The following is a 7,881-nucleotide window of genomic DNA, read 5'->3' as shown; positions in this document are numbered from 1 at the left end:
GGGCAAAGGGGTCCAGGAGAGCTGGCTGTATTTTAAAGAATCCTTATTGAGGTTGCAGGAACAAACCATCCCGATGTGTAGAAAGAATAGTAAATATGGCAGGCGACCAGCTTGGCTAAACAGTGAAATCCTTGCTGATCTTAAACGCAAAAAAGAAGCTTACAAGAAGTGGAAGATTGGACAAATGACCAGGGAGGAGTATATAAATATTGCTCAGGCGTGCAGGAGTGAAATCAGGAAGGCCAAATCACACTTGGAGTTGCAGTTAGCAAGAGATGTTAAGAGTAACAAGAAGGGTTTCTTCAGGTATGTTAGCAACAAGAAGAAAATCAAGGAAAGTGTGGGCCCCTTACTGAATGAGGGAGGCAACCTAGTGACCGAGGATGTGGAAAAAGCTAATGTACTCAATGATTTTTTTGCCTCTGTCTTCACGCACAAGGTCAGCTCCCAGATTGCTGCACTGGGCAGTACAGCATGGGGAGAAGGTGACCAACCCTCTGTGGAGAAAGAAGTGGTTCGGGACTATTTAGAAAAACTGGATGTGCACAAGTCCATGGGGCCGGATGCGCTGCATCCGAGGGTGCTAAAGGAGTTGGCGGGTGAGATTGCAGAGCCATTAGCCATTATTTTTGAAAACTCATGGCGATCGGGGGAGGTCCCGGATGACTGGAAAAAGGCTAATGTAGTGCCCATCTTTAAAAAAGGGAAGAAGGAGGATCCGGGGAACTACAGGCTAGTCAGCCTCACCTCAGTCCCTGGAAAAATCATGGAGCAGGTCCTCAAGGAATCAATTATGAAACATTTAGGGGAGAGGAAAGTGATCAGGAACAGTCAGCATGGATTCACGAAGGGGAAGTCGTGCCTGACTAACCTAATTGCCTTCTATGATGAGATAACTGGCTCTGTGGATGAGGGGAAAGCAATGGATGTGTTATTCCTTGACTTTAGCAAAGCTTTTGATACAGTCTCCCACAGTATTCTTGCCGCCAAGTTAAAGAAGTATGGGCTGGATGAATGGACTGTAAGGTGGATAGAAAGCTGGCTAGATCGTCGGGCTCAACGGGTAGTGATCAATGGCTCCATGTCTAGTTAGCAGCCGGTTTCAAGCGGAGTGCCCCAAGGGTCGGTCCTGGGGCTGGTTTTGTTTAATATCTTTATTAATGATCTGGAGGATGGTGTGGACTGCACTCTCAGCAAGTTTGCAGATGACACTAAACTAGGAGGCGTGGTAGATACACTAGAGGGTAGGGATCTGATACAGAGGGACCTAGACAAATTAGAGGATTGGGCCGAAAAAAACCTGATGAGGTTCAACAAGGACAAGTGCAGAGTCCTGCACTTAGGACGGAAGAATCCCATGCACTGCTACAGACTAGGGACCGAATGGCTAGGTAGCAGTTATGCAGAAAAGGACCTAGGGGTCACAGTGGACGAGAAGCTGGATATGAGTCAACAGTGTGCTCTTGTTGCCAAGAAGGCTAATGGCATTTTGGGCTGTATAAGTAGGGGCATTGCCAGCAGATCGAGGAACGTGATCGTTCCCCTTTATTCGACATTGGTGAGGCCTCATCTGGAGTACTGTGTCCAGTTTTGGGCCCCACACTACAAGAAGGATGTGGAAAAATTGGAAAGAGTCCAGCGAAGGGCAACAAAAATGATTAGGGGTCTGGAGCACATGACTTATGAGGAGAGGCTGAGGGAACTGGGATTGTTTAGTCTCCAGAAGAGAAGAATGAGGGGGGATTTGATAGCAGCCTTCAACTACCTGAAGGGGGGTTCCAAAGAGGATGGAGCTCAGCTGTTCTCAGTGGTGGCAGATGACAGAACAAGGAGCAATGGTCTCAAGTTGCAGTGGGGGAGGTCCAGGTTGGATATCAGGAAAAACTATTTCACTAGGAGGGTGGTGAAACACTGGAATGCGTTACCTAGGGAGGTGGTGGAGTCTCCTTCCTTGGAGGTTTTTAAGGCCCGGCTTGACAAAGCCCTGGCTGGGATGATTTAGCTGGGAATTGGTCCTGCTTTGAGCAGGGGGTTGGACTAGATGACCTTTTGAGGTCCCTTCCAACTCTGATATTCTATGATTCTATGATTCTATGAACTGCTAGAAGAGGGCCTCATCCTCCCTGATTGAACTAACTTCGTTATCTCTAGCCTTACTCACTCTTGCTTGCATATTTATACCTGCCCCTGGAAATTTCCACTACATGCATCTGAAGAAGTGGGTATTCACCCACGAAAGCTCATGCTCCTATACGTCTGTTAGTCTATAAGGTGCCACAGGACTCTTTGCTGCTTTTACAGATCCAGACTAACACGGCTACCCCTTTGATATATGAGGAAAGATTAATAAGAGTGGGACTTTTCAGCTTGGAAAAGAGATGACTAAGGGAGGATATGGTAGAGACCTATAAATCATGACTGGTATGGAGAAAGTAAAGTAACTCCTCACTTAAAGTCGGCCCGGTTAACGTTGTTTCGTTGTTACGTTGCTGATCAATTAGGGAACATGCTTGTTTAAAGTTGTGCAATGCTCCCTTCTAACGTCATTTGGCAGCCGCCTGCTTTGTCCACTGCTTGCAGGAAGAGCAGCCCGTTGCAGCTAGCTGGTGGGGGCTTGGAACCAGGGTGGACCATCAGCCTCCCTATCAGCTCCCCGCTCCCCTAAGTTCCCTGTGCAGCTGCTGCCCAGCAGGCTACCAATTGCAGCTGTCCCTCTCCCCACTGCCATGTACTACTCCTGCCCTCTGCCTTGAAGCTGCTCCCCGAGACTCCTGCTTGCTGTGCGGGGGGGAGGGGAGGAAGAGGGGGGCTAATGTCAGGGTGTCCCCCTCCCCCTGCACCCCGCTTACCCCATCTTCCATACAGCAGTGGGGACACACAACAGGGCTCAGGATGGAGGGAGCTTGCTGGCAACAGCTGCGTCTCAGCAAGCTGATCTAATTAACAAGGCAGTGTACTTAAAGGGGAAATGCGCATCTCTCTCACACACGCGGTGTGTGTCTCTGTCTCTGTCTGCGAGCTGTCTCCCCTCCCTCCATTCTAGCTGCCTTGTAGAGTGTGAGCGTTAACCCTTGAGGGCTCAGCCAATTGCTAGTTCATCATTTAGCAGTGAGGCATTCCCTGGGAAATATCCCACCCTCTGACTCCTCCACCTCAACCAAGCTTCACAATCATCATCACTGTGTACCAGTATTAAATTGTTTGTTTAAAACTTATACTGTGTGTGTGTGTGTATAATACAGTCTTTTGTCTGGTGAAAAAAATTCCCTGGAACCTAATCCCCTCATTTATATTAATGCTTATGGGGAAATTGGATTCACTTAACATCATTTCGCTTAAAGTCGCATTTTTCAGGAACATAACTACAACGTTAAGTGAGGAGTTACTGTAAATAAGGAAGCATTATTTACTACTTCTCAAAACACAAGAACTAGGGGTCACCAAATGAAATTAATAGACAGCAGGTTTAAAACAAACAAAAGGAAATATTTCTTCACACAACGCACAGCCAACCTGTGGAACTCTTTGCCAGAAGATATTGTGAAGGCCAAGACTATAGCAGGGTTCAAAAAAGAACTAGATAAATTAATGGAGGATAGGTCCATCAATGGCTATTAGACAGGATGGGCAGGGATGTCCCCAGTGGTGAGCTGGAGCCGGTTCCCACCGGTTCGCAGGAACCGGTTGTTAAATTTAGAAGCCCGGACAACCGGTTCTAAAAGGGCTTTTAAATTTAACAATTGGTAAAGCTCCGGCAGCTGTCCGCCCCGCCCCCAACCCCAGCTCACCTCCCACTCCTCCCCTGAACACTCCTCCCCGCTTCTCCTCCCCCTCCCCTGCTTCCCGCGAATCAGATGTTCGCGCGGGAAGCCTGGAAACAAGCAGCGGCAGGTAAGCTGGGGCGGGGCGGGCGTGAGGAGGGCACCACGGAGGCGCGGTGCGGCTCAGTCCGGCTCCAGTCGAGCGGCTCCCTGCGGCCCCGGCCCCAGCCGAGCAGCTCCCTCCAGCCCGGCCCCGCGGCTGTGGTGCCAGCCCGGCCCCCGCCAAGCGCCCTGACCCAGTCCCAGCCGAGCGGCTCCGGCCCCGCGGCTCCGGCCCAGCCCCGGCCCCAACGCTGGCTGGGCGGTACGGCTCCGGTCCCAGCCCCAACTCTGGCTGGGCGGCGCAGCTCCGGCCTGGCCCTGGCCCCAACTCTGGCGGGTGGCGCGGCTCCGGCCCAGGCCCCGGCCCGGCTCTGGCAGGGGTAAGCGGCATGGTAAGAGGCCGGGGCCGGGCGGGGGGGTTGGATAAGGCAGGGAGTCCTGGGGACAGGGAGCAGGTGGGGGGGTTGGATCGGGCAGAGGTTCTGGGGGGGGCGGTCAGGGGATGGGGAAGGGGAAGGCGGGGGTTGGGTAGGCGCCGCGTGGGAATTCTGGAGGTCTGTCGGGGTGGTGGTGGATGGGGTCGGGGCAGTCAGGGGACAGGGAGCAGGGCGAGTTGGGTAGGGGGTGGGATCCTTGGGGGCAGTTAAGGTGGGGGGACTTGGGAAGGAGTAGTCAGGGGACAAGGAGTGGGGGGGTTGATGGGTTGCGGTTTCTGAGGGGGGCAGTCAGGGGCAGGACATGGGGGGGGGTCGGATGGGGGGGGGAATGTACTCAACGGGTGGTTCCCTACCGGGTCTTCGGCGGCGGGTCCTTCACCCGCCGGAGCCGTGCCGCCGAACACCCAGTAGGGAACCGGTTCCTAAGATTTTGGCAGCTCATCACTGGAAGTCCCTAGCCTCTGTTTTCCAGAAGTTGAGAATGGGCAACAAGGGATGGATCACTTGATGATTACATGTTCTGTTCATTCCATCTGAAACAGCTGATATTGGCCACTGTCGGAAGACAGGATACTGGGATAGATGGACCTTTGGTCTGACCCAGTATGGCCAGTCTTATGTTCTTATGGGGAAAAGAAAATTGATTATATGGTAAACCAAATCATTCTAGGATTAGCCTATGAGCTACTTCATCATATAGTTTGAATGCGCACAGGACAACAAACTTTGAAGCAAGTGTTACAGAAATAGGTCTGGCAATTTTGGGGGGGCAGTGAGGTCTTTTTATCTAATAGACATGGCTACCAGAAATTGGAGAGGGAAGGGGAACTATTAATGTTTTTCTTTTAGTTGCCAACTGAATTAGTTAGGTATGTACTAGTTTGTCCAAGTACAGAGCTTTCTCCCTCCCCCAGCAGTCTGTTTGTTTAGTAAATATTAAAATGAAATCCAACAGGATTTACTACCTGTTAACAAGAAATACCTGAACATGGGAAGGCGAGTTTTAACTGGTTTGGCTGTTTTATTTTCGAAGCATCTGCACACGGAAGTATCTTAATGTTACTTAGGCAAGTCCTTTGGCAATCAGCATCAGCTGCCTCTGAAACATTACTGACTAGGGTGACCAGATTTTATAGGGACAGTCCCGATTTTGGGGTCTTTTTCTTATATACACTCCTATTACCCCCCCACCCCCGTCCCAATTTTTCATAGTTGCTGTCTGGTCACCCTATTACTGACAGACGTGAATAAGTCTTGGGAGGGGTGCAACATACAACTCTAACAAGTGACAGATGTCTCATCTGGGCCCTTCCCACCATCACCACTGTAAGCATACTTCCTCCCCCCAGCACACACGTTGCCAATGGGAGCATGCTCCTTACCACGCACATAGATTGCATGCAAGGTGCTACTGAATGAAACCTGGGCTGGTTTTGGACGCTCATTCTTACTGTGGGTTTGTGAGATTGCTAGCAGAAGCTTTGGTGGGGGGAGGGAGAGCTCAGTGGTTTGAGCATTGGCCTGCTAAACCCAGGGTTGTGAGCTCTAATCCTTGAGGGGGCCATGTAGGGATCTGGGGCAAAAATCTGTCTGGGGATTGGTCCTGCTTTGAGTAGGGGGTTGGACTAGATGACCTCCTGAGGTCCCTTCCAACCCTGATATTCTATGATTCACCACAGCACCATATACCCCTGGCAGCCATTAGCCCAGTGTATGGCTACAGTAGAAAAAGCAAAGAGGGAATCAATACAAACAAAATGAAATAATGTTCTTCCTGTTCAAGGCACAGTTTAGGCTCCCATGAGCACTTATCACTGATTGTTTTCTGGTCACCTTTTCATCATAAAGAATGGGTATTAATAAACTAGAAAACTAGTATTTGATGCATGTCCTTAGCTAAAAAATACTCCCCTCCCACAACTGGTTGAGTGTGTGTCAGTTGTCCAGAGGTTATTGCCTTCCACCTCACCCACAGCTGCATTCCAGCGATAAAGTAATTCCTGTATGTATTTTGGACCAAATTCTTAAGTATTTACTCAGACAACTGTTGAAGTGAATGTGAATTCTGCCTGAGTAAGCATCCCTAAGTTCTACTTGCACCTCTGCCACTGACTTGTCTTGTGATGTTAGGAAAATCATTGACCTCAGTTTCCTGTAATACTTACAAACACCAGCTAATGAACCCTCACAACACACTCCGAGCTCTTCAGATAAATGGTGGTATAGAGACATAGGTGCTGGAGGTTCTGCCGCACCCCCTGCTTGTGGTTTCCGTTATATACAGGGTGTACAGTTTGGTTCAATGGCTCTCAGCACTCCCACTATAAAAATTGTTCCAGTACCCTGTATAGAGAGCCATATTATTAACAAAGGGTAGCTACCTTTCCTTGTTCTCCCACTCCCCCAATGTTTTAACGCAAGAAGTTCCTTTGGGGTAAGTCCCCCAATTGGATTGTTATAACTAGATTACTTTCAGGTTGTGTTTTTTTCCTAGACCCAGTCTTCAATTTAACAGACCAGAGCATGCTCTCCTGATGCCACCATGAACAGGCCAGAACCAGGGAGACCATTTTGTAGCAGAGGATAGGCTGAGACATTGCCACAAAAAAAAGGTATTTCCCCCTTTGCTTGCTCCTTGGACAAGCCAACTTGGTTTTCTACCAACAGGAGAATAGCATAAAGATTGATGGGGGCAGGTTGAAACCTGCTGGAGTGGGAAATGCACAAATGAGTCTAAGAAAGTATGGAGGGTTCATTAACAGATTGGATAATTGTTCCTTTAGGTTTTGCACTGAAATTTGGGGGGCAGGAGTTGGGGTAGAGACTTAATCCCCAGAGCAGTCCAGGTAGAGAGTGACAGAGAGAAGTATCTCCGGCCACTGCGGGGAGCCCCGGGCCCTTTAAATGCCCACCGGATCCTGGCTCCTGGGGCTCCGGCAGCCGGGCTCAGGCAGAGATTTAAAGGGCCCGGTGCTCCTGCCACTGCGGGGAGCCCCAGGCCCTTTAAATCACCTCCAGAGCCCTGGACTGCCCTGCCCCTTGCAGTAGGCACAGCCCACGGGGGGCCGACTGGGGGATAGGGCTGGCCGCTGGATCTGGTGCTGCTGCATATGCAGCACGCAGTTCTAGGGCACCGTGAAATTTGGTGCAATTTGGTGCCCCAAATTTCCTGGTGCCTTACACAGCTGCATATGCCTAGGGATGGCCCTGGCTACTATACTGGTCCCTTGAAGCCGCTGGCATCTGGTATTAGAAGAGCCCTCCAGCTGCTCTGATGTATGCAGTCAACCTGTGGAACTTGTTGCCAGGGGAAGGCCAAAATTATAACAAGATTCCAAAAAGAACTAGAGAAGTTCATGGAGGATAGGTCCATCAATGGCTATTAGTCAAGATGGTCAGGGATGCAACCCCACGCTCTGGGTGTCCCTACCCTCTGATTACCAGAAGCTGGGAATGGGCAACAGGGGATGGATCACTTGATGATTACCTGTTCTGTTCATTCCCTCTGGGGCACCTGGCATTGGCCACTGCTGGAAGACAGGATACTGGGCTAGATAGACCATTGGTCTGACCCAGTAGGG

This window comes from Malaclemys terrapin, chromosome 4 (genome assembly GCF_027887155.1).
Source record: "Malaclemys terrapin pileata isolate rMalTer1 chromosome 4, rMalTer1.hap1, whole genome shotgun sequence".
NCBI lineage: Eukaryota > Metazoa > Chordata > Testudines > Emydidae > Malaclemys > Malaclemys terrapin.
This window is presented reverse-complemented; position numbering follows the sequence as displayed.